This window comes from Ailuropoda melanoleuca, chromosome 6, assembly GCF_002007445.2.
Source record: "Ailuropoda melanoleuca isolate Jingjing chromosome 6, ASM200744v2, whole genome shotgun sequence".
Lineage (NCBI taxonomy): Eukaryota > Metazoa > Chordata > Mammalia > Carnivora > Ursidae > Ailuropoda > Ailuropoda melanoleuca.
Window position 1 is genome coordinate 114,483,323 of NC_048223.1, and position 25,103 is coordinate 114,508,425.

General features: G+C 33.9%; 1 protein-coding gene across 1 annotated transcript in view; it reads left to right on the forward strand.

The window, feature by feature from the left end:
* Positions 1-25,103, forward strand: part of ATRNL1 (attractin like 1) — a 723,131-nt gene that overhangs the window by 64,642 nt on the left and 633,386 nt on the right. The window lies entirely within an intron of this gene.

A 25,103-nucleotide genomic window follows, 5' to 3' on the forward strand; every position in this document is an offset into this window, starting at 1 on the left:
ATCTATGAACGGTAAATGTTGATATAGGTTGTTAACTGATAATTCATTGGCTGGTAGGTTTTTGTTTTCATTTGGAATAATTTGATTATATAATTTCTGTTGTAGTTTTGGTAAAATTTTAACTATTTCTTAAAGTTCTTTTGGTTTATTCTATAAAAACAATACTCTTTATAAGTAAATTTATCCACAAGGTATTTTTGGTTTTACTTTTGTCTTATTATTTGCACTACTTGTCAGACACACTTGTGAATGTAGTATAAGATAGATAATGGGAGGAATAGTTTATGAGTTTTGTAAGAATAAAAGATGAATTATGAGCAGTTTTCAAATTCTGTGAATTAAGTATAAAGTAAAACTCATCAACTTTTCTGTAAATTATATCTTAATAATAATAATAAAATTAACTTATTACTTTATTTACTCCTGTGCATTTTGAACCCACTGCTTATTGAAAGTATGTGGTATCGAAAAATAATCAAAGTACTTTAAAAGTACTTACAAATGAAAGAATACAAAAACAATGGGCAAATATAGTTTAAAGATGTTAGAATAATTAAGTTCTATAGATCACAGAAAAGTGCTGCTTTAGGGAATGATATTATATTAAGTATGGCTGCTTTGAACATAATAGGATAATTTATCATCTTAGTTGTAAGTTAATACTTCTCTCCACAGAAAGAGTATATATATATTTAGTCCTGTTCTTAGTGGGAATTACTACACTGTGATGTCAGTTTCGCCTCCATTTTCCTGACTGATTTTAATGGCATCAGGTACCCAAATGTAGGTTGGTTTTACTTTGACCATCCTTACGTGTTTAAAGCTTCTAGACAACTAAGGGGAAAAAAAAGTTTTTGTATTAAAGAAGGGACTATCTCTTTAACCAGCACTGTGGTGAGGGTAACTGAAAAGAAAGCTGACATTAAGCAGAGTAATTCATGAAAACAGGGTATTTTGCTAGATAAAAATTTACTCAGAAATATATGCTAAAGATATTGATCTCATCATTATGTAGAAATTTTAAAAACAGAGAAAAAACTCCCAGTTAACAAATGAACCTTATTCAACTTTTAATAATATTGCAAATCATTCTCAGGTATTTTTGTTTATGCATTTAGTACAATGACTCTTAGTTGAGATTTTTGTAATATAATTTAGAACAAAGTGACCGTTTAGTTAACTTATCTTTAATTATCTTAATTGGAGAATTAGAGATTAGCATTAAAAAATCTAAGATAGTAGAGAATATATTTTTTTTTACTGCTGGGATTCTAGGTATTGTCATTGCTATTTTATGAGTTTTAGAGTTTTGTTGAGCTAAGGAATACCTCCTAAACATCGGGTTGACTTTGTAGCTTATAGGAGCACATTTTGGTTCTACCTGGTTTCAGACATATGCAGTAATGCATATCAATGAATGGTGAATCAGGTATTTTCCCTTATCTTTGCAGAACTTATTTCGAGCAGGGTGATACAGACAATAAAAAATAAATACAATACATATGCATGCTGTATGATGTGTTAGAAGATAAGTTTTACAAAAATAGAGCAAGGTAAGGGGATTGAGAGTCCTGAGGGTGGGAGGTGATTACAAAATAGGAAGGAGACGGTAGATCTCACTGAAAAGATGAGTCTTGAGCAAAGAGTTGAAGGATGTGAAGGAGTTTGCTATGTGACGATCTGGTGGAAGAGTGTTCGCTGGAAGTGGGAGCAGCTGTGTCAAGGCAAGAACATGACAAGCATGTTCAAGGAACAGTAAAGAGTGTGGAGAAGAGAGGATGGAAAGTAAAAATGAATAGATGAGGTTAGAGAAGTAATAAGGAAGCAAGATTATTGGGTTTCTGAGTTGCCTTTTTTTTTTTTTTTTTTTACTGAATTAAATGGAAAGACCTTGCAAGATTTTGAGCAGAGCAGTGACATAATTTTTAAATGCATCATTTTGTCTGTGTTGAAAATAAACTCTAGGAAGGAAAGAACAGTAGCAAGGAGGCCAGTTAGGGAGTTCTTACAGTAATCTGGACAGTGAGGGTGGTAATATTGGAGATGATGAGAATTAGTTTCTCATCAACATCTATATGTTTTAAAAGTAGAACCAATCGTATTTGCTGAGGGTTTGGATGTAGAGTCTGAGATAAAAGAGAGGAGTCAGGGCGATTTTAAGGTTTTTGGTCTAGGCAGTTGGAAAGATGAAGTTGCCATACTGAACATAGAAGATTCTGAAGCAGGTTTGATGTGAAGGTGGTTTGAAGGTCAGGAGTTTAGTTTGGGTATGTTATATGTGAGCTATCTGGTAGATATTAAAGTAGACTAGAGAGAGATCTGGGCTGGAGATTTAAATTTGGGAACTCTAGGACATGGAAAACACCTAAAGCCATGAGACTGGATCCGATCACTGAGGAAATGGGTGTAGATAAAAGGAAGGAAAGGGTTGGGTCCCATGGTGTTCCATAAGAAGGAGAAGAAGATAAACAAGGAAAAGTAGTGTTGTGAACTAGAAGCCAAGTGAAGAAAGCTTATTACACAGAAAAGTAATAAATTGTGCCAAATGCTTCTCTGCTGATGGCTGAAGGAAAATGATTAAAAAAATTTTTTTTTTAAGAGAGAGAGCGCCCCTGCACACCCACACATGCATGTCGGGGGAGGGGGAGATGGGCAGAGGGAAAGGGAGTGAGAGAATCTTAAGCAGGCCCTACACCAACCATGAGCCTGTTGCAGGACTTGATCTCATAGCCCTGATATCATGACCAGAGCTGAAATCAGGATGCTTAACTGATTGAGCCACCCTGGTACCCCTCAAGGAAAATGACATTTAAGGATTGGCCATTGAATTTAGTACTGTACGGGTGATTGGTGATCTTGGCAAGAACGCTTTTTGTTTGGTGGGGAAGGTGGTAAAAGCCTGAGTGGATTGGATTTAGAAGGGAGGGAGAGCAGAATTGGAAACAATAGGCAAGATCAATTCTTTCAAGAAAATTTGCTTGTAAAGGGGAGCGAAGAAGGTAGCAGCAGCTGGCAGGAAATACAGGATCTTTTTAAACTTGGGTTTTCCCAGAAGCAGACCATGAAACAAGGATTCAGGTGAAAGAATTTTATTTGGGAAAATACAGGTAACACTATTTGAGGAGTTGAGAAGTAATGCCAGCATGAGAAGGTGGCCATGAAGGGATCCACTAATAAAGTTGACAACCATGGGAGTGATGGAGCTTAAAATGACCCAGGCTTCAGATTAACACTTCATCTTTGAAATTTCCTTCTTTAACTTTTAAACTTCTTGTGAGTTGATGAATCCTGTGGGCTATGTCTCCAAAATCAATCCATTCTTTAGCTGAAGACATGTTTCATGCATTGTGGTGTGATTTATATGAAAATGTGTATAGATGTATAAGAACAGAATACTTGAGAAAATAGCTTATGTGGGACACAAGTAGGTCTGGCATGGAATTTTCCATGAAGGCGCCCTAGAGTACAACTTCTAAAAGTGCTGTATGGCTTTCGTGCTTAGGAGTGACAGTAATCAACGAGCTTCATGTGCAGAATTATTGAAACAATCAGGAAAATGTATAATAAAGAGATCAGCTTGCAGTAGAGGCTCCCTAACCTTTTGTTTAATTAACAAAGTAAAGGTGGCCTTCATAATTGTATAATGGTGAAAAGACTCTTGTTAATCCAGAGCTACATTTGTTGCATTTTTCATTTTTTGGAAGTGATTTAATTTTCCTCCAAATTCCTGTATCTCTTTGTTTATAAATGAATATGACATATATACTGCTTTATATAGGTATTCTTTTGTACTTATATTCTTCTTCTGAGAAATTAATTTTAGAGCAGCCTCTCTGAATGTGTACTTTCTAGTAAAGTGCTGAGTAGTGAATGCTTGGTTGATAAATATCTGGATGAATGCATAGGGTTTTGAGCACGTATTCTTTAAAAGTTGAATCTGTGTATTTCCTTAGTGTTGTTTAAAGTACATTAGCCAAGTTTTAAAAATTGTACACTGTACCTATTATTCTTTTTCTAGTGGTGACTCAAAAAGTATTGTGCTTGATATTCTCCATGTGTCTGTCCACATCCACCCTTCACCATTTCTGCCTGGCTCCCACGCCCTCTAGCTTTCATTGGGGGCACACAGTAGATCAGAGGGTGGGAGAGGAGTGAGGCTGAGGTGTTTTATTTCCCCCAGTCCCTCCCTGCTGGGTCTTCTTGGGTGAGGTTGGTTGCTGTACTGAAGGCTAGACTGTCAGGTGTCTTTATCCATACAGCTACTCTCTAAGAGTTCTGGAAACTATTCCCTCCTCTTGCTTTTTTCAGGTTAAAGGATAGTAAAGACTTCCTGCTGTGTTAGTTCCAGGAGATTGCCCTGGCCATGGTTTTATAAATAGTTTTTTTTATTAGACTCCTTATAATTACTCATTTTTGGTATATCTTCTGTTTCCTCTCAAGACCCTGGTGATTGCAGCTACTGTTGGTTCTTTAGAGATTCAAATATAACTGTTTATCTAAATGATCCTTTATAGGTATTTAGGTATTAGTATCCTGGAGGGTGGGAGAAAGAAGTGTTTTACAAGAGGACTTCATCCTTTATTAGTGGAGAAAGATGTCAGCAGAAATATAAACCTTTTGAAATAGCATGGAGCTAGGTCCTTCGGTCCATTTCTACTACTGTTATTCTTGAATTAAAATTTCATACTACGTGGTTCTTCGTAGCATTTTATTTTCTCTTAATGTTGAAGGTTGTTATATTTACTTAACATTTTTAAGAGCATTAGCTATTCTAGTTTTTTCAATAAGCAACACTCTTACGTGCCTACGTATTGCTTTCTATTTATTTTATTTAATTAAAAATTATTTAGGGGAGAGAGTGCGAATGTGCAAGTGGGGGGAAGGGAGGAGCAGAGGGAGAGGGACAAGCAGACTCTGCACTGAGTGCAGAGCCCGACAAGGGGCTCGATCCCAGGATCCTGAGATCATGATCTGAGGTGAAATCAAGAGTTAGATGCTCAACTGATTGAGCCACCAAAGCACCCCAGCTTTCTATTTATTTTTAAAAAATAACCACTTGTTGGTTTATTATTATGTTTACTCAAACTCAACTTTATTTGGTTATTATGTCATCAGTGTAGAAGTAACCATGTCTTACTAGCAAAAGCACCCCCAAAAGTATATTTGATAAGAGAATATTTATGAAAAAATGTAACCATTTATTGTGGTCCTTTATGTTTTCTCCTTATAATCATATTCATTAAAAAAATTGTTAGATTTTTAAAAAAAGTTTTTTGCCTCTCTACTATTCTAAAATCTAGAATTTCTTATGGATTTGTTTTTCAGAAATAGCTTTTAATACATGTATGCTTATTTTGCAATATTGTTTTGTTTAGTTGATTTTGAGTTTTATAAAATGGAAATAATTTATACAGTTTTCTGAGGCTTTTTTCTATTTCATTCACCACTATATTACTAAGATTCACCTATGTTACGTATTACTGTACTTACTCCTTTGCATTACTGTGTTTCATTATATGACTGTACACAATTCCTTTATCCATTCTCCTGTTCATGAGCTCTTGGGTTGGGTACTTGGTTAAATTCACCCATAGGAGCAATTTTGAGACGTCTTGATAAAAATATTATATTTTAAAAGATAAAGAAAAAATCCTTAGGATTTTCAGCAGAAAGATAAAATATCTTACAAGGGCAAGAGATTAGCTTAGTATCAGATTTCTCAAAAGCAACATACAAATCAAGGCAACCAAGGAGCGAATTTTTTCAAGAAACGCAAGAAAAGAAGTATAGGTTAAGGGTTTTATATCTTACCAAACTTTCCTTCAGGTGTCAAGGTTATAGAAAAAACAGTTTGAACATGGAAAAACTCAGGTAATTCCGTGTATATGTGCCCTTACCTGAGAAATCTAGTAGAGTAGAAATGTGCAGACTTTTTTGTAGATAGATCTAGAAAGTAAATAACTTAGGCTTTGTAGGCCACAGAGTTGTTATTGTCATTACTCAGTTCTGCTGTTGATTCTGTATACATGCAGTGGTATAAAATACATAAATGAATGAGTATGGCTGTGTTCCAATAAAGCTTGATTTACAGAAACAGTTGGTGGGGTGTTTTTGGCCTATGGACTGTAATTTGTCCACCCCTATCCTAAGAATAAGTGTCATCTAACAAAGAGATGAATGGGAACCCTTCAGGTAAAAGACTGGTAGAGGCGTGTATTTAATTTTAGAGCTAAGACTAGAACAAGGGTAGAGATGTCAGTAGACAACTGGTATGCAGATATTATGTGTTCCTTCTAAGTAGAAAGAATGCAATGAAAAATGGGAGAGGGGTGAGAGAAAAAGGAAAGCAGAAAAGGAGCCTGGATTCTTGCATAGGTAGTTGGTAGGAGTCAAAGGATGCCATTTAACTCTTTATAACATAAAGGTCAATTGGTTCCAATTTTAGTTTTTTGAGCAGGCCTAACATTCTGTGAAGACTGATATTTCATAAATCTCATTCTTTCTTAGAAGTCTTTCAAAGAATAAAGAGAACATTTACTTACTTAAAAATATAGAATAAAATATTCTATCTGCAATTGCAGATGGATCTATTGGATGCTTTTACAAATCTAAGATACACTGTAGGATCTTAGTGTTTATTTTTATTATGTTTTAAAACACTTTGCTATTTCATCTTCCTAGAAATTAATTCATTGCTCATCAGTTATTACCAACCAATGCTAAAAAAATTAAAATAACAAGAAAACAAGTTACTTAGGAGAGTGATACCAGAATAAAATATATGGTCACTTTCAGTTTTCTTATTGCAGTGCCCAAAGTATTTTATTACATTTAAAGAAGGCAAAAAAGAAGACTGGAGGCACCATCATTGTAGCCTGCTCTTAGCTTTTATTGAACACAGTAATTGGATTCAATGAGATAACAGGGGTTGTGATCTTAATGCCAGAGAAAGTAGAATTCAGGCCACTGAAACATTGTATGAGTCAAGAACACCTTATTGTATTAAAATCCACAATTCACCATGAAGATACAATATATAATAGAAGACTATCTATGTACCAAATAACCCAGCAACCAGCTATTTAAAGCAGAAACTACAGGTGCTACAAAGAGAAATAGCAGCAATGTCTTTACAAACCAGTTCAAGTGTTGCTTTGTACATGACAAGACAGAAAGTAAGAGAAGGTTAAAAGATCTAAACATCATCAAGCAGTGTTAAGAATATATATCAACACAACCTGATTATGGACAAAGTACTTGTGGACTTCTTAAGTATGCATGGAAAACTCACAAAAAGTGAGTAGATTATATATTAGGGTATAAAGAAAAAGTCAGATTCCCCCAAAATGAAGATATTAAATAAAACCTTTAGGGTAGATACAAGCTTAAGTTACAAAATTGCTAAAAAATAATGACTGGAAAAGCAATACATATAAGAATCTATCAGATAAGTTTAAAGCACTTATCAGAAGAATATTTATAACATTAAATAACTATATTAATATGAATGAAAATAGATGAACCACATTCCCAACTCAAAAAACAAGAAATAGAACAAACTACACACACAAATCTAGAAGTGTTAGGAAGCAAATAATAAAAATAACATCTGAAATTATTGATGTAAGAACAGAAAGACAATAAATCAACTTAATAGATTATATTTCTGTTTTTTAAAAAATATTAAAATAGATAAGCCTCTAGCTCATTTAATCAAGAAATAAGGGAGGAACACAAATGTACAAAATAAATGATAAGGGGAGAATAATATTGGTAAAGAGGAAATTTTAAAAAAATGAGACTACTTTGTACATCTATGCAAATAAATTTGAAAATTTAGAAGAAATGGATAATTTCTTAGAAAATAACAGTTTTCTAAAATTGAACCCAGTAGAGATAAAGTTTATATAGATGAATTTCCACAGAACAAAATGGAGAAAGCACCAGGCCTAGATGATGTTATACGTTAACTTTAGCAATGCTTGTAAATTCTTTAGAGAATAAAAATGGAAGGAAAACTTACAAATTTATTTTAGAAAGCAAGTATAATATTGCCACCTACAGTTGTCTCAGAGATAGGAGATTATAGACCTGTATGATTCAAAATTGAGTTAACATGCTTTCCCTTAAATATCGCCACAAAAATCTTAAATAAAATGACCAAACTTTTAACACACACCAAGAATATACCATGATCAAATAGGATATATAACTGGGATTCCAAGGATGATTCAATATTAAGAAATACATTAATAAAATTCACTATGTTTGTAGGTCTAGGGAGACCATGCTAACAAAGCCCATTCCTAGTTAAAATGCTTGAAAAATTGGAATGGATGTTTGAACACGGTAAGTGTATCTATATCAGTCCAAAAGCCAGCGTCTTATATGGGGAATGAGGCATTTGTGTGAAGGTTAGGATCAAAACAAAGATGCCCACAATCTCCATTACTCCTTGACATTTTTCTGAAGGTAGTAGAGGAAACAATTGGAGGAGTAGGACTTTGATAAAGAGAACTTAAGCTATTTGCAGGTGATACAGAATTCCTGGAAAACCTTACACAATAATAGGACTAACTGAAACAATAAAACAATAAAAGAACTCAGCAAGGCAACAGTTAAAAAATTAATATGCAAAAAGGGCGCCTGGGTAGTACCGTCAGTTCAACATCCAGCTCTTGGTTTTGGTTCAAGTTGTGATCTCAGGGTGGTGAGATTGAGCCCCATGTTGGGCTCTGCTCAGCAGGAGTCTGCTTAAAAGACTCTCTCTGCCCCCCCAATAAATCTTTTAAAAATTAATATGCAAAAATCAATATCCTTCCTGTATACAGTAGGCAATTAGAAGACATAAGGAGGAGAAAAACACCTTTAGGATAGCTGCGGTGAAGCTAAATCACTCAGATATAAATCAAACAAGAAATTTTCAAATCTTTTTAAAGAAAACTATAAACCATTCCTGAAAGTCACAAATGTAGGGAAAAAACCCACCTAAATATATAACAAAAATACATTATCAATTCCATTTGAAGGAATTTATGCTTCAGTCTTATTTCTGGAAATACAAAAGCACTTTTTTTTTTTTGGTATGGACAGTCATTCATTGTTAACTATTTAGAAACTACTTCAATTGCAAACATAAGAGTGGTTGATAAAGCATGGTACGTCCTTATTAGTGGAGCACTGTGCAGTTGTAGAAAAGAATGAAGAACTCTTGGATGTCGTGTGGAGTGATTTACAAGATATATTAAGTGACCAAGTGCAAAATAGAATATGTAACATACTGTTTTTGTATAAGAAAGTACAGGAAATCAGGAAATACTCTTCTGCCTGCTTAATGAGCAAAAATGAACACTGGAAGGATAAACTAGAAGATAGTGATGGTGGCTACTTACAAAAGATGGTGGAGAATAGTGTGGAAATTAAAGTGCATTTCCCTTAAATAGTTTTGAGTTTTAGAAGCATATTGATGATCTACATATAGAAAGATCAACAAGGAGAGGAAGAAAACTCTAGAACAATGCAAACGGAAACAAACTCAGCCATGTTTCAAACGAATAACAAATCACACAGGAAGAGGGAGAAAATGAGTAACTCACATACTGTTTTAACACAGTATTTGGTTACATGTCCTCAGTTGAGGTGGATGTGGGGAAGAATGCAAACAAATTTTTTAAGTTTCTTTTTTGAAGGTTTTGGTGAAGCAATTCTACATTATTTTGGGTATATTGACAGATTGAAAAAATGAGTAAATTTGTTGTTGGGAGCTAAAATTCTCAATGTGGAAGATAGGAGATACAAATATGAGATGGGGAAGGCAAGGAACAATCTTGTCTGATGGATTGGAATTGGAAGTATCCGTGTGAGCTTGTGATTAGGTAGGTCGGTAGGTAGGTAGTAAGTAGACAGACAGATAAATAGGCAGGCAGGCCCATAGTTACAGGTGTAGATTCTTCTGAAAGGGCCTAGAAGCTAAGACACCCCAGTAGTAGTGAGCTCAATGATCACCCATGTTGCTAGATCTAGTTTCAATTAACATTCCCAAGAAAAGAAAGCAGGGCTCCTTGGAGAGATAGCTGATTCTAGGGCTGTGGCAGGAAAAGTAAGGATAAATCTGGTATATCTTTTTATATCAAATTAAGGAAGTGTTCAAGAAAATGATGGGTCCTGTCAAAAGCACGGAGGAATTGGCTTAAAGGGGGTTCCTTTGGTAAAATCTGAAATAGTCTGAGCATCGAAATAATTTAGGAAAGTAATAAGTTATAAACTTGAAACAGCAGGAATCCGTGAGCTTATACTGATAATGGACAGACTGACAGACAAATAGAGGAGGGGGGATAACTTTCTTACACAGAACGCTGACTGGCATTGCTGGAGTTGGAATTTTGCAATAATTGTAGTAAAAATTGGTTTGGGAAAGAGTCATCAGTAGGTGTTAAATCTACAGGGGTGGGGACAAATTTTTGATGAGATGTGCATGGTATTTAAATGTCTTTCTCACAGAGTGTTTATAGGGTGCAGCAAAAAATAGTACCTTGTCTGGGTGATCCAAATTCACATCACAAACCATGGGAAATTGTACATTGTGTGTCTCTGGATGTGATAGCCACTGCAAGAAACAGCACTTAGAGCAGGGTTTGGCAAACTATCTGTACTTCAGACAGTAAATATTGTGGGCTTTGTAGATTACACAGCCTCTGTTTCATCATCATCAGCCACTGAAATTTGAAAGCATGCCATGGATAATATGTAAATGAATAAATATGCCTGTGTGCCTATAAGTATTTATTTACAAAAATGAGCCAGCAGCTAGATTTGGTCTATGGCACACAGGTTTCCTACTCAGTATTCTGAGTGGGACTGCAAACCTAAATCTAATCAGTAAGCAATATCATACAAACCTCAGATGAGAAACTTTCTGTTTAAAAAGGCAAGGAGATTTATTCTTCAAAAATGTCAGTGTTGAGGCTCCTGGGTGGTTCAGTCAGTTAAGCCTCCAACTCTTGATTTTTGCCCAGGTCATGATCTCAGGGTCCTGGCATCAAGCCCTGTATGGGGCTGCTCACTCAGCGGGGAGTTGGCTGGAGATTCTCTCTCCCTCTCCATCTGCCCCTCCACCCCTGTGCTCCCTCCTTCTCTCTAAAATAAATAAATAAATCTTTTTAAAAAATGTCAATGTCATGGGAAACAAACAAAGACTGAAGAATTGTTCCAGGTTAAAGGAGTCTTAAGAAACATGACTACTGAACATGGTAGGTGATCCCTGACTGTATTTCTATACTGGATGAAAAAATGCTATGAAGGACATTAGTGGCCCAGTTTACAAACTAAAATATTTGTGTGTATTAAAGCATTCTATAAATGTTAAATTTCTTGACATTAATAGCTGTAATATGGTTATATAAAAAGAGTCTGTTCTTAAAATATACACCATAATATATAAGGGTGAGAGAAATGATGTATACAGTTATTGTGCTTGTGTGTGCCCTCATGCGTGTGTGTGTGTGCGTGTGTATGTGTGGGTGTGTTGGGGGAGAGGGAGAAGGAGAAATAATAAAATGGAGCAAAGTATTAACAATGAATCTGAGAAATGGGTATCTGGGAATTCTTTGACTACTCTTGCAACTCATTTGTACCTTTGAAATAATTTCCAAATAAAATGCTAAAAAATAGATTACAGGAAGTAGATGTATGTTTTTTATATTTGTTTATATAGGATATATATTTGAACTTCCTCTGGCGGTAAAGGAAACGTCAGTTTGTCCTTTCTGTTATACTTTGAATTATGGCTTTTAGGGAATCTGTAAATCTCAGAGGGGACTTATGTGGATGGTTTTACTAACTTGGACCATAAAGCTCTTCTGGGTTAGTCCTGAGGGAAATTATTTCACTTTAGGTTGCCAATACCTCATAAACTTTCTAAGAATCTCAATGTGAATCTCAAGGTTAGTATAATATTAATGTTTTGCTTTAGTATTTTTCATGCTTTTAGAATTTGGAAGGTGTAGTTGGGAAGCCAGTATTAATGCCATTTTGTCTTAGCTTTTTTCCTTTTGATTTAAAAACCATTAGATATGATATTTTATGGGAGGTTTTTTTCTCTCTGTAAGTGTAGTGATATGTGACTTTCTCTTCAGCTCTTAACATCACGTGTTTTTCAAAATTTGGTGGTGGATTTCAAGTGTAAATTGGACATTGCTTTTCAGCAAACTAGTGTCTAAAAATATGGTTCTATAGAACAGATGTATTAGGTGGTGGAAATGGGGAATTTTTAATAGAGCAAATCTCCCCTTTAAAAATGATTTAATCATAGGAATCATAAAACGCATACTTTTACTGTCTTAAATTAGGCTTGGCATTTGATATGGAATTTCATTTGTGAAGAACTTTTCAGGACTAATTAGGTAAAGTAAAACAATTTGAATGTAATCAATAAAATATTGCCTTAATAAATTGTTCAGTCTGTATGACAAAGGCTGCTGTTCAGATTATATACGTTTTCATATTTTCTAAATGTTTCAGAAAATTTCACAATAAAAGACTTCAGTTTTGGTAAGTGAAATTACTATATTATATGTTTTTAAAAATGCTCATAAGCTATATGAATATGACATATTTACAATATGCATTGGTTATATTTAAAAAAATTTCACTACATATGTGTTCAGGATTCAGAAAATTCTGGTCTTTCTCTGATTAACATTCTTTCATTGATGGATATCTTAGTCCCTAACAAGGTAGCCGCTGCATTATTGTGTATATTTAAAAAATTCTATTTATATTTAGAAGAAATATGCATCTCTTATAAATTTGTACTTGATTTTTCATGACTGTGTAGAACTGTACAAGTGCAAAGAAACTCACGCTTCCACATATTGGCTCTACAAAAATTCTGAGATACCTTATTTTCCACTTGCCTTCTATTCTTTAGACAAGCATCTCTAACTCCTTTCGTCTTCAGTCAACAGGGCTTACTTTCATAGATTTTTGTTAATGCCTTACATTAACGCAAATGTTAATGATTTAAAGAATATCTTGTAATAATAGCAGCTAACACTTATTTGCTAAGGACTTACTCTGTGCTAGGTGGTGTTGTAAGTACTTCATGCATGTTAACTCAAAGTGAACATGTAAATATAACTATTCTTATATCATTTTATAGGCAAGGAAACTGACGCACAGATGTCTCACACAAGTGGCCATGGTCACCCAGCTAGCAAACGGGAAGATCAAGATTATATAAATATAAGATACACATTATCTTCATTGACCTTTTGTTATCTTTATCACCCTCTCTGGACAAACCATACTTTGTTAATAACCTGTTCAGACTTAACAGGGTTTAACAGAGTGTGGTGTGTTATCTAATGTGAGACCATTACTTTCCCTTGTTCTAGATATGATACTTTCTTTTATACTGATGTTACTGTGATGATTGACAGTTAGCCTAAAGAAAACAAAACTTCTCACTTAGTTCATTAGTTTTTATATACTTTTATATAATTGCTGTGAAGGGAGGTATACTCTGTCCTATTCTTGTTTAATTTTGGAAACTCATTGAAGGGCTTGACATTTATTATTAAAAGAGTTTCAGCCCATTATTGCTATAGGTTCATAATTCTGGTATCTAAAGACTTAGTTATCTCGTCCTTTTATTGGATCAATGGTCATTTAATACAACTTTGCCTTCGTCCTAGGAATTGACAAAAATGTTCAAGAATAAACTATTGACAATAAAAAAAAGATGGAGAATGTATAGATTAAAAGAGATTTAATAGACATGTCAGAATATCAGACTATTGTAATGTGTGGATCTCAGTTAGATCCCGATTCCAACAACTTAAAAAAAAGCTTATAAAATAATTAGAAATTTGGGGGCGCCTGGGTGGCTCAGTCTTTAAACGTCTGTCTTCGGCTCAGGGCGTGATCCTGGCGTTCTGGGATCGAGGCCCACATCGGGCTCCTCCACTGGGAGCCTGCTTCTTCCTCTCACAGTCCCCCTGCTTGTGTTCCCTCTCTCACTGGCTGTCTCTTTCTCTGTCAAATAAATACATAAAATCTTTAATAAAAAAAATAAAATAATTAGAAATTTAAACACTGACTGGAAACTTCGTGATATTAGATTATTACTAATTGTCTGGTATGTATGTATGTATGTATTTATTTTTTGAGAATTGTTATGCAGACCTCTAGGGTTTTGGAACAAAGCTGTAATCTCTTCTACAGATAACTTTTTGAGAAACAGTTTCTGTTTTGCTAGACTTGCTGCTTATTATATGAGTAGAATTCTTTTTTTCTGTTGTCTGGAAGACTTTCGGTTGTTAATACTTTTCCCAAAAATGTTTGGTAGAAATTGGCTAAGCCATCTAGGTTTGGAGTTTTCTTTGTGGCAAAGTTTTGAAATTACAGATTCAATTAATCTAATAGTTATAAAGCTACTCAAGTTTTTTCTCCCTGTCAGAGTTGGCATGTGATATCAGAATTTGTCCATTTTATTTAAATTTTCAAGTGTATTGACGTAAAGTTCTTCATAATATGCTCTTAGTGAGGTTTAGAATATTTTATAGCTATGCTCCCTTTAGGTTCCTAATACTGGCTTATTTGGACCTTATTGTCTTGAGCAGATTCTCCAGAAGATTTTAAGTATTAATACTTTTCAAAGTACCGACTTTGGGAGTTACTGATTTTTTTGTATATTCATTTGTCTATTTATTTAATTCTTATTTTTGTTATTCCCTCCTTTTAATATATTTTGATTTGTTAAGCTTCTTCCCTTTCTTTATATTGATATTGTCTTTCAGATTTTTAAAAAATGTTTTCTAAAAAATATATGCATTTCTTCTTTACAGTGTCTTAAAAAGCAGTATTTTAAATTTGGATAAGCTATATAATTTATTAATTTTTATGGTGTGTGGGTTTGTGTTCTGAGAGATCTTTTCAAGGTCACAAAGGTTTTTCTCTTACATTTTCTACTAGCTGTTTCATAGTTTTGCCTCTTATCCTCAGATCTATCATCTATTTGAGTTAATTTTCATATATGGTGTGAAATAAGGACTGAGGTTTTGTTTTTTGTTTGTTTAATAAATACCCAAATTTTCCAGTAACATTTGTTGACAAGATTTTCCTTTCCCCATTGAACTACCCCATTGAACTACTCAGTTGATCATATGAGTTAATGTTTGGACTCTATTTTGATCCCTTGATGTATATTATGTTACCAACCACACTTCATTGATTACTGTAGCTTTATAATTGAGGCAGTGTAAGTCTTATGTTGTTTTTTCTATTTTCAAAAAATTTTGGATTATTCTGTGTACTTCACGTTACCATATCAAATTTAGAATCAGCTTGTTGATTTCTTAAAAAAAAGAGCTTGTAGAAATTTAATTGAGGTAAAATTTTGTATACAGAGGGGAAAATCAAGTCTTTAATAATATTGATTCTCCTAACTCATGGACATGGTGTATTTCAGCATTTATTCTTCTTTAAAGTCATCTTTAAAATTTTCAGCAATGTATTATAGTTTTTAGTATATTGGTAATTGCACATAGTTTGCTCAATTTATACCTAAATATTAAAATTTTCATGTTATTTTAAATGGCGTTTTGTAGGTATTTGTGTAGTGTAATGATTGTCATGTTTGCCTGTAAATGACACTTAAAATTTCAATTTACAACTGTTGATTGCTAGTATATAGGAAAGCACTTGATTTTTCTTATTGAACTGGTAACCAGCAACTTTGCAAATAAGCACACTTACTAATTCTTACAGCTTTTTGGTAGGGTCCTTATTTTCTACATAGATGATCGTGTGTTAAAACCATGCTAATAAATGTTGTTTACTTCTTCCTTTTCAGTCTTCATACCTTTAACTTATTTTCTTTATATTATTGCAGTGGCAGTATCTCTGGTACAGTACTGAGTAGAAGTAGTGAAAGTAGCTATTTCTGCCTTTTTTCCTTGTTTTAGGAGGGAAAGTTCCAGTCTTTTAATTATTATGTTAGTGGTACGTTTTCTAGATGCTTTTTTTGTGGTCAGGGAAATTACTTTTATTCCTAGTTTGCCAAGAGTCTTTTTCATTGATGATGTTATATTTTGCCAAATAATTTTTATGCATTTATTGAGAAGATCATTTGTTCTTTATTTTTTTGTTTCTTAATATGGTGAATGAAATTGATTTTCAGATGTTAAGTAACTTTTGCATTCTTAGGTAAATTCTGTTGGTCATAGTGTATTGTCTTTTTCATATATTGCTAGAATTAATTGGCTAACATATTAAGGATTTTTATGTTTATGTTCATAAGAGATACTGGACTATAGTTTTCTGTTTTTGTAATCTTTGGTTTTGCAATCAGAGTAATAATGATAAAGTGATTTGGGGAGTGTTTTACTGTGTGCTATTTTCTGTTTGTGTAGAATTGGTATTCTTTCTTTCTTAAATTTTTGATGGAGCTTACCAGTGAGGCTGTCTGTTTCATGAGGTTTCTTTGTCAGAAAGATTTTGACTATTGCATTTATTTTCTTTAATAAATGTTAGAGATATTCAAATTACCCATTTCTTTGTGAATGAGCTTCGGTAGTTTGTGTCTGAAGTTTGCCCATATGAGTTAAAGGTGTTTAATTTATTGGCATGAAGTCATTAATTATATTCTCTTATTATTCTTTTCAGTGTCTATAAAATGGGTAGTGATATCTCTCTTATATCTGATATGAATTATTTGTGTCCTGTTTTGTTGGTTTGACTAGAGATTAATAGGTTAAACAAATTTATTGATCTTTTCAAATAACTAGATTTTGTTTCCTGTTTTCTATTTTTATTGATTAATGCTCTGTTTGTCATATTTTTTTTCTTATTTGGGTTTTATTTGCTCTGTTTAACTAATTTCTTAAGGTGGAAGAATAGATCGTTGAATTGGTTGAGACCTTTCCCTTCTTTTTAAAAATATAAGTGTTTATTTCTATAAATTTTCTTTCTAAGCCAATAGTTCTCAAATTTTAATATACATAAGAATCACCTGGATAGTTGTTAAAATAGATGGCTGTGTCCTAACCCCTGATTTTCTTATTCATGATGTGAGTATTGGTGCCAGGAAACTACCATTTTTTTGAAAAGTTTCTAGGTGATGCCATTTGCTGCTGTCAAGGAACCATCCTTGAGAATGATTGCTTAAGCACTGCTTAAGCTGTCTCCTGCATATTTTGAAATGTATTTTTGTTTCCATTTAATTCAAAATATTTTCTAATTTTCTTTGTGATTTTTTCCACTGGCTCCTAGGTTGTTTACTAGTATTGAGTTTAATCGAAATAGATGAGGATTTTTCAGATATCTTTCTTGTCATTATTTCTTGTTTCATTTAGTTATTGTCAGAGACTATATTTGGCTATTAAAATTTTTGTGAGTCTTCTGACTGAGAATATGGTCTACCTTGGCGAATGTTAAGTGTCAATGAAAAAGGATATGTCTTCTGCTGCAGTGGGCTGGGGCATTCTGTGAATGCCAAATGCATGATGAAGAATGGAGTTGTTCAAGTCTTACATATCCTTACTGGTATTTTGTTTAGTGTTTTCCTTAGTTACTGAAAGACTAATGTAGAAACCTCCATTTATGGTTGTGGATTTAAGTATTTAATTTTTTGGTTCTATCAGTTTTTGCTTATACATTTAGATGTTTTGTTATTAGGTATTCATACAATTAGAATTTTCGGGTCCCTGAAATAAATTGTCTGCCTTCATTCCAAGTTATCTTCTGTGTTACCATTTCTGTTATCATCTGTTTGAACGGCTTCTTTAGCATGTCTTTTAAAGTAGGTCTGCTGGATATGGTTTGCACTGGTTTTTCTATATCCGTGAATCTTTTTATTTCACAATCATCCCTGAAGGATGGTTTTGCTTGTCCTGGAGTTCTGAGTTACAGTTATTTCTTGGCACTTTGAAAAGTGTTGGGCCCTTCTTCTTGTCTCCATGGTTTCTTAGAATGAAAATCACAGGCATTCGTACTTGTAATTTGTTGTTTTTCTCTAACTGCTTCTGAGATGTTTTGTTCATCTTTAGTTTTCAGCAGCTTGACTATGATGTGTTTAGGTGTAGATTTCTTTCAGTTTATCCTGTTTGTGATTTGCTCAGCTTCTTGAATCTGTAGGACCATTAATTTATTAACTATGCCATTTTGTTTTATTTTTGTCGAGGTTGCTTGAGGGGTTACGATATACATTTTCAATTTATCAGATTCTACCTTTAAATAAAGTTCTACCACTTTACATATAGTGTTAGACTCTGAATTTCCTATGTTTCTCCTCTTTTCCTTTGTGCTAATATTATGTCTTATATGTTATGAACACCTTCATAAATTGTTATGCTTTTTGTTCTAGGGAGACAAAAAAGGGAGAAATTTTGTCTTTTATATTTACCTACACATTGAGCTTTCCTGCACTCTTCATTCGTCTGTATAAATCCAAGTCCTATCTGGTATCAGCTGTTATTTTCTTTCAGCTTGAAGAAATTCTTTTGTCATCTCTTGTAGGGCAAGTCTGGAGTAGTACATTGTCTCTGTTTTTTTTTTTTTTTTTTTTTTTTTTTTTTTTTTTTTTTTTGTCGAAGAAGTTTTGTTTCATATACTTTGTTGGGTATAGAATTCTACCTTGATAATTACTTTTTTTTTGGTAGAGAATTCTAGGTTGACAGTTTTTTTCCCCCTTCAGAGTAGTTTAAATATGAGACCTTATTGTCTTCTGACTTATATTCTTTCTGATAAGAAGTTAGTTATAGTTCTTATTTTTGTTCTTCAGCTTGTACATCTTTATTGCTCCATGCTATTCCTTGGTGTGGGTTTCTTTATTTCTTTCTTTTTTCCTGCTTGTATTTCATTGATCTTGTTTTTGTGGATTTATAGATTTCTGTGAATTTGAGAATTATTTCTTCAAACATTATTTCTGTCCACCCACCACTACATCATTTCTGGAATTCTTATCACACTAGATTACGCTGCTTTAATATTTTTCTACAGGTCCCAGGTTTGTTGTTTTTCAGGATTTTTTGTTTGTTTGTGTTGCTTCATTTTGGATAGCTTTTAATTTACATATCTTAAGTTCACTGTTCTTTTCTCCTAAAGTGTCTAAATTGTGTTTATTCTACTCAGTGTATTTTGTATTCAGATATTATAGTTTCCATTTCCAGGAGCTCTGTTTGTGTCTTTTTTATCTTCTGTTTCTCTCCTACCGTGTTCATGTTTTCTTCAACATTATTGAACATATTTGAACGTATTTGTGATAGCTCTTAAAACATTCTTTTCAACTAATTTTATCTTCTGCGCTATTTCTGGTCCACTTTCTATTGACTGATTTTTCTTCTTGTTGAGGATTATATTTCCTTTGCCGTCTATGTTTGTTAATTTTTTGTTTTTAAAGATTTTATTTATTTATTTGACAGAGAGAGACAGCCAGCGAGAGAGGGAACACAAGCAGGGGGAGTGGGAGAGGAAGAAGCAGGCTCCTAGCGGAGGAGCCTGATCTGGGACTTGATCCCAGAACACTGGGATCACGCCCTGAAACGAAGGCAGACACTTAACGACTACGCCACCTAGGCATCCCTATGTTTGTTAATTTTTTTAAAAAGATTTTATTTATTTATTCACGAGAGACAAAGAGAGAGAGACAGAGGCAGAGGGAGAAGCAGGCTCCCTGCGAAACAGGGAGCCTAATGTGGGACTTAGTCCCAGGACAGTGGGATCATAACCTGAGCTGAAGGCAAATGCTTAACCGACTGAGCCACCCATGTGTCCTATGTTTGTTAATTTTTAAATGTATTCTGAATATTGTATATTTTTATCATGTTGGCTGCTGGATTTTGTTGTGTCCCTTTAAAATGTTGGACTTTGTATTGACATGTAGTTAGGTTCCCTGGCACAGTTTAAGGATTTTGGGGGATTGTTTCTGAGGTTTGTTAGAGGGGGTCCAGAGCAACTTTGAGTTTATGGCGAATTTATTCCAGTATTATAGCCCTTTTCAGGACTCTACCTAATGCCTCCCGTGTTATGAGCTTTTCTTCTGTGTCTGCTAAGAGCACAGCTATTCCCAGCCTTGTGTGGGATATGAGAGGTGTTCAGCCTATTTTTTTGGTTCTTTACATGGCCTCAAATAGTTTTGTCTTATGCATATGCAGGTCAGTACTCAACTTAGGGCTTGAGGGAATCTTTCTGCAGATCTTTTGAGCTTTCTGTGTGTGCAGCCCATCTACAAGTTCTAGCTGGTTTGTTTTTTTTCAATCTCTGATCTTCGTTTTCTCAACCCAGTAAGATCACCAGAATCTGCTTGCAGTTCCTCTTCTTGTTTAAGTTGTTTATGGCAGGTAATTTAGTGTTCTCTAGATTACTCCATCAAGGCCTAATAAAGAACTCTTGGTATACTTGAGTCATTTTTGCTTCTGACTTTTATAGTATAATTATGAATTATTTCATGTATTCTTGTATCTTTTCATCACTTTTCTCTTTAAAGAACTACTTTTGAATCAGTGATACATTCGTTGTAAATTGGGAATAAGTTAGAGCACATTACTAAGTTAAAAGCAAAATTCATGCATATGCAAATAATAACATTCAAATGATAAGAAAATGCTTTTTCTGAGATGACCAATATTTTAACTTTGAATGTTTACTGAGAAAAATTGGTTTCTTGTAGTAGTAGGTACACATTTCCAAATACAAAAATAATAAAAATATGAGAATGTGAATCATAATTAACTTTACATTTTGAGTTTATTACCTGTATCAGAACAAGATTATTTCCTTAATTTTTCATCTGAAACTACCATACCACCTGTAGGTTCTTTTATTGAACTGCTAGTGACTAACCCTTGAGAAATACTGCTGTCATATTTAAGACTATAGCCTTTGGTGTTAGACCTGTAATGTAGGTCTTATACTTTTTTTTTTAATGTTTGACAAGTAGTTGTGTGAAATATTGTATTTCCTGATGAACTGCCCATTACTTGTAAAGTGAATATATATATTTTTAATTGAACTTTTTATTTTGAGCTAATTGTAGATTCACATACACTTTTAAGAAATAACAGAGTGATCCTGTGTACACTTTATGAAGTTTTCCTAAATTGTATTCTTGCAAAAATATATTACAGTATTGCAACCTGGATGTTGACACTGGTGCAATTCACTGATCTTATTCAGATTTCCTCAATTTCATTTGTATTTTTCTGTGTGTGTGCATGTGCGTGTATTGTGCACATGTGTATGTATTTAGTTTTGTACAATTTTATTGCATATTGTTTCATGTATCCACCACCACAGTCAAGATATAGAATAGTTATATCACCACAAGACTCCTTAACATTGCCCATTTAAACCACACCTGCCACCCTTCCACCCTCACTCCCCTCCCATTTCTAACCCTTCATAATCATTGATCTGTCCTCCATTTCTAGAATCTGTTATTTCAAGAATGTTATGTAAATGAACCATTTACATTTAAGGAAATTTTGATATATTAGTGCCTTGGTTTGTTATTTTATTGTTTATTTCCTCTCTGTTTCCTGTGTGTTGTGCCTTTTTCTCTCTTGTTTCTTTTCTGTCTTGTCTTGTTCTAGTGGGCTACTTTAACAATTTTTAGAATTCCATCTTGATTTACTTATAGTATTCTTGAATGTATCTCTTTGTGTAGTTTGCTTAGAGGTTGCTCTACATATTGACTGGCGTGCCTAGATGGATCAGTTGGTTAAGCATCCAACTTTTTTCTTTTTTATAAAGATTTTATTTATTTATTTGACACAGAGAGCCAGAGAGAGAGGGAACACAGGCAGGGGGAGTGGGAGAGGAAGAAGCAGGCTCCCAGCGGAGGAGCCTGATGTGGGGCTCGATCCCAGGACTCTGGGATCACGCCCTGAGCCGAAGGCAGATGCTTAATGACTGAGCCACCCAGGCGCCCCAAGCATCCAACTCTTGATCTCAGCTCAGGGCTTAATCTCAGAGTCATGAGTTCAGGCCCCACATTGGGCTCCATAGTGGGGATGGAGTCTACTTAAAAAAAAAAAAAGAAAATACATATTTATATTTATGTGTCTGTGTGTGTGACTTATCACAGTCTACTAGTATCAACATTTTACCACTTCAAATGAAGTGTGGCAATCTTGCTTTCATTCACAGACCCTTACCTTGTCCACTTTTGAATATCATTGTCTTCAGTATTAGATGATGTTATAATTTTTTCCTTCATCAAACATGATTTGTAAACCTCATGGAGGAGAAGGATGGTCAATTGTAGGTAATCATATTTCTGCTATGTTCTTTCCTGATGCTCCAAGATTCCTTCTTCTCCCCTTCTTCCTCCTCCTCCTCCTTCTTTTTTTTTTCTGAGAGAGCTGCATGAGTGGGGAGAGGGGAGGGGCTGAGGGAGAGGGAGAGAGAGAATCCCAAGCATGGGGCTCAATCTTAAAACCCTGAGATCATGACCTGAGCTGAGATCAAGAGTTAACCAACTGAGCCACTCAGGTGGCCCCTGCTATTCCTTCTTTTATTATTTCATTTCTGTTTAAAAATTTTCCTTTAACTATTCTTTAAGGAGAGGGCCACATTTCAAAATTTTTTAGTTTTCTTTCTTTTCATCTAAGAGTCTTTTTTTCCATTTAATTCCTGAAGGATAGTTTTGCTAGAATAGAATTCATGCCTGGCAATTCTTGTTTTTCAGCACTTGAGAAATGTGTTACTTCCTTCAGGCCTTTATAGTTTCGGATGAGAAATCCACAGTTATTCAAATTGATGTTGCCCTATAAGTAATGTGTCGTTTCTCTCTGACTGCTTTCAAGATTTTTTTTTCCTTTGTCTTTAGTTTTTATAAGTTTTCTTACGATGTATCATGGTGTGGATTTCTTTGAATTTATCTTATTTGAACTTCTCTAAGGTTCATGAATCTGTAGGTTCATATCTTGTACAAAATTTAGATGTTTTAGTCATTGTTTCTTCAAATACTCTTTCAACTGTTATTGCCTCAAAGCTTTCTGAGATTCTGTTGACTTTTTTTTTTTTCAGCCTGTTTTCTCTATTATTCACATTGGGTGAATTTTATTGACCTGTCCTCAAATTTACTAATTCTGTCTTCTGTCAGCTCCACTTTACTATTGAGTCGGTATGTCTGTATATATAATTTTTGCTTGTTATTGCATTCCCCCCCTAAATTTCTTTGTTTCTTTCTTTTTTTTGCTGAGATTTATTATTTCAAAAGAACTTGTAATTGCTTGTTGAAATGTTTTTCTCATGGCTACTTAAAAATACTTGTCAGGTAATTTCAACATCTCAGTGTTACTATCACTTGATTGTCTTTTTTCATTAAAGTTGTGATTTTACTAGTTCTTAGTATGACAAGTGATTTTTTTAATTGTAACCTGGACATTTGGCTATTGTATTGGGAGTCTTTGGGTCCCATTTAAATCTGTTTTAGCAGGCAGTCCCTGTTTAGGTTTATCCTTCAGATCTTGTGGGATCTCTCTTCCCAGTCTCGATCTGGTGAGGAAGAGGAACTCTTTCCCTGTCTGCTTATTTTAAACAGTGCTTGCTGGGTCCCTCTTGGTGCTGCTGCTAGGATCACCTGGGTTGTCCACAGGACTCCTTCTGTTCAGTTTTGAGGAGGAATAGGGCTACTTGAGTTGTCTTTTTATTGCTTGGTTGGGGAGTTGAGAAATGTTGGGTTTGCATAGCCTTCTTCTGTTGGAGGGTAAGGAGACACCCGTTCTCTAGTCTTGGAGTCTGTAACCAGTCTGCCTTTCCACTTTTCAGATTTGTCTCTTGCACTATTTCCAGAGTCTGTGGTTGTACTTAGTGGGGAAGAGAGGAAGAAATGAATCTATACCATTTTTTTTCCCACTTATCAACTTGTAAACTTTTGGTGTGGTACTTAGTTTTTCTAACTCTAAATTTCCTCAGCTGTAAAGAAGAGTATGCAATAGTAAACCTGTCAAGGGTTATTATTAAATGAAATAATGAAGTACTTCTTGAGACATAGTATATGTTCTATTAGATAATGATGCTACAGGTTATTGCAAAGTTGTTTATTGCATTATTGTTTTTAGGAACAAATTGAAACCCAAATGAGTCACAGTGTAGAGTTATTTAAATAAGTTATGTATCATTAATAGAATGGAACTTAGGTGTTGAAAAATAATAAATGGATCATGGAAGAATGGCCCAGTTGTTTTAAGTGAAAAAATAGTTGTACAATAGCATGATTTTTGGTACAAGTATTTATAGGTATAGATACATGTTTGTAATTTAAAGGTATTTTGTATATGTGTAATAAAATATTTAGAACAATATTCTGAAAATAGTCTGAACATAACAAATTGTGAAAAATGCCTCTAGATAGTGGGCTGGGAGAGAAGGTAATATTCACTTTTACATTAAAATACCTCTATTTTTACATTATTATTATTATTATTTGGTAAGAAGCATGTTCATCTTTATTAAAAAGAGAATGAATAAAAATATGATAACCTTCAGCTGGGCTATATGAGTAGAGCTTTAATAAGTGGTTAAAGAGTATTAATCAAATTATTTCTGAGAAGTCATTATTAATGTCATTTTTTAGAAATTACCTCCAAAATGTAATACTCATTAGTTACAAGTGTGCTCTGAAATTTCTTCACATATGTTTAGTTTTATCAAAATAAAATTGGCTTAGTGACTCCTTTTTGATAATCCTGTATTTTATGACCTTTGAAGTATCACTTTCTTCACTATCTTAGAATTATGTAAAAGTGAACGATTTTTAAGATCACTTTTATTTTCTATTACTTGAGTATTTTCAGTTAAGCTGCCTACTATGCTAAAGTTTAGATGACTAGTTAGAGAGAAGATGGAGGTGTGGTTTGGGTGGATACATAAAGACCAATGACAGATTTCTATATACAGTTGCTTTTTATAATCTAAAATTTTTAAGGCAAGGATCTGTGTTTTGTTCATCTGCATATTCTTAAAAGCATGTCTTGCATATGATTGATGCTTGTATCACTGGATTTGCAGTGAGAAATAAGAGCCCCTTTTAGATATACCAAGCAGAATGGGATTTAATATAGGGAGTTAATTACAAAAGTATTAGAGACAACAAATGA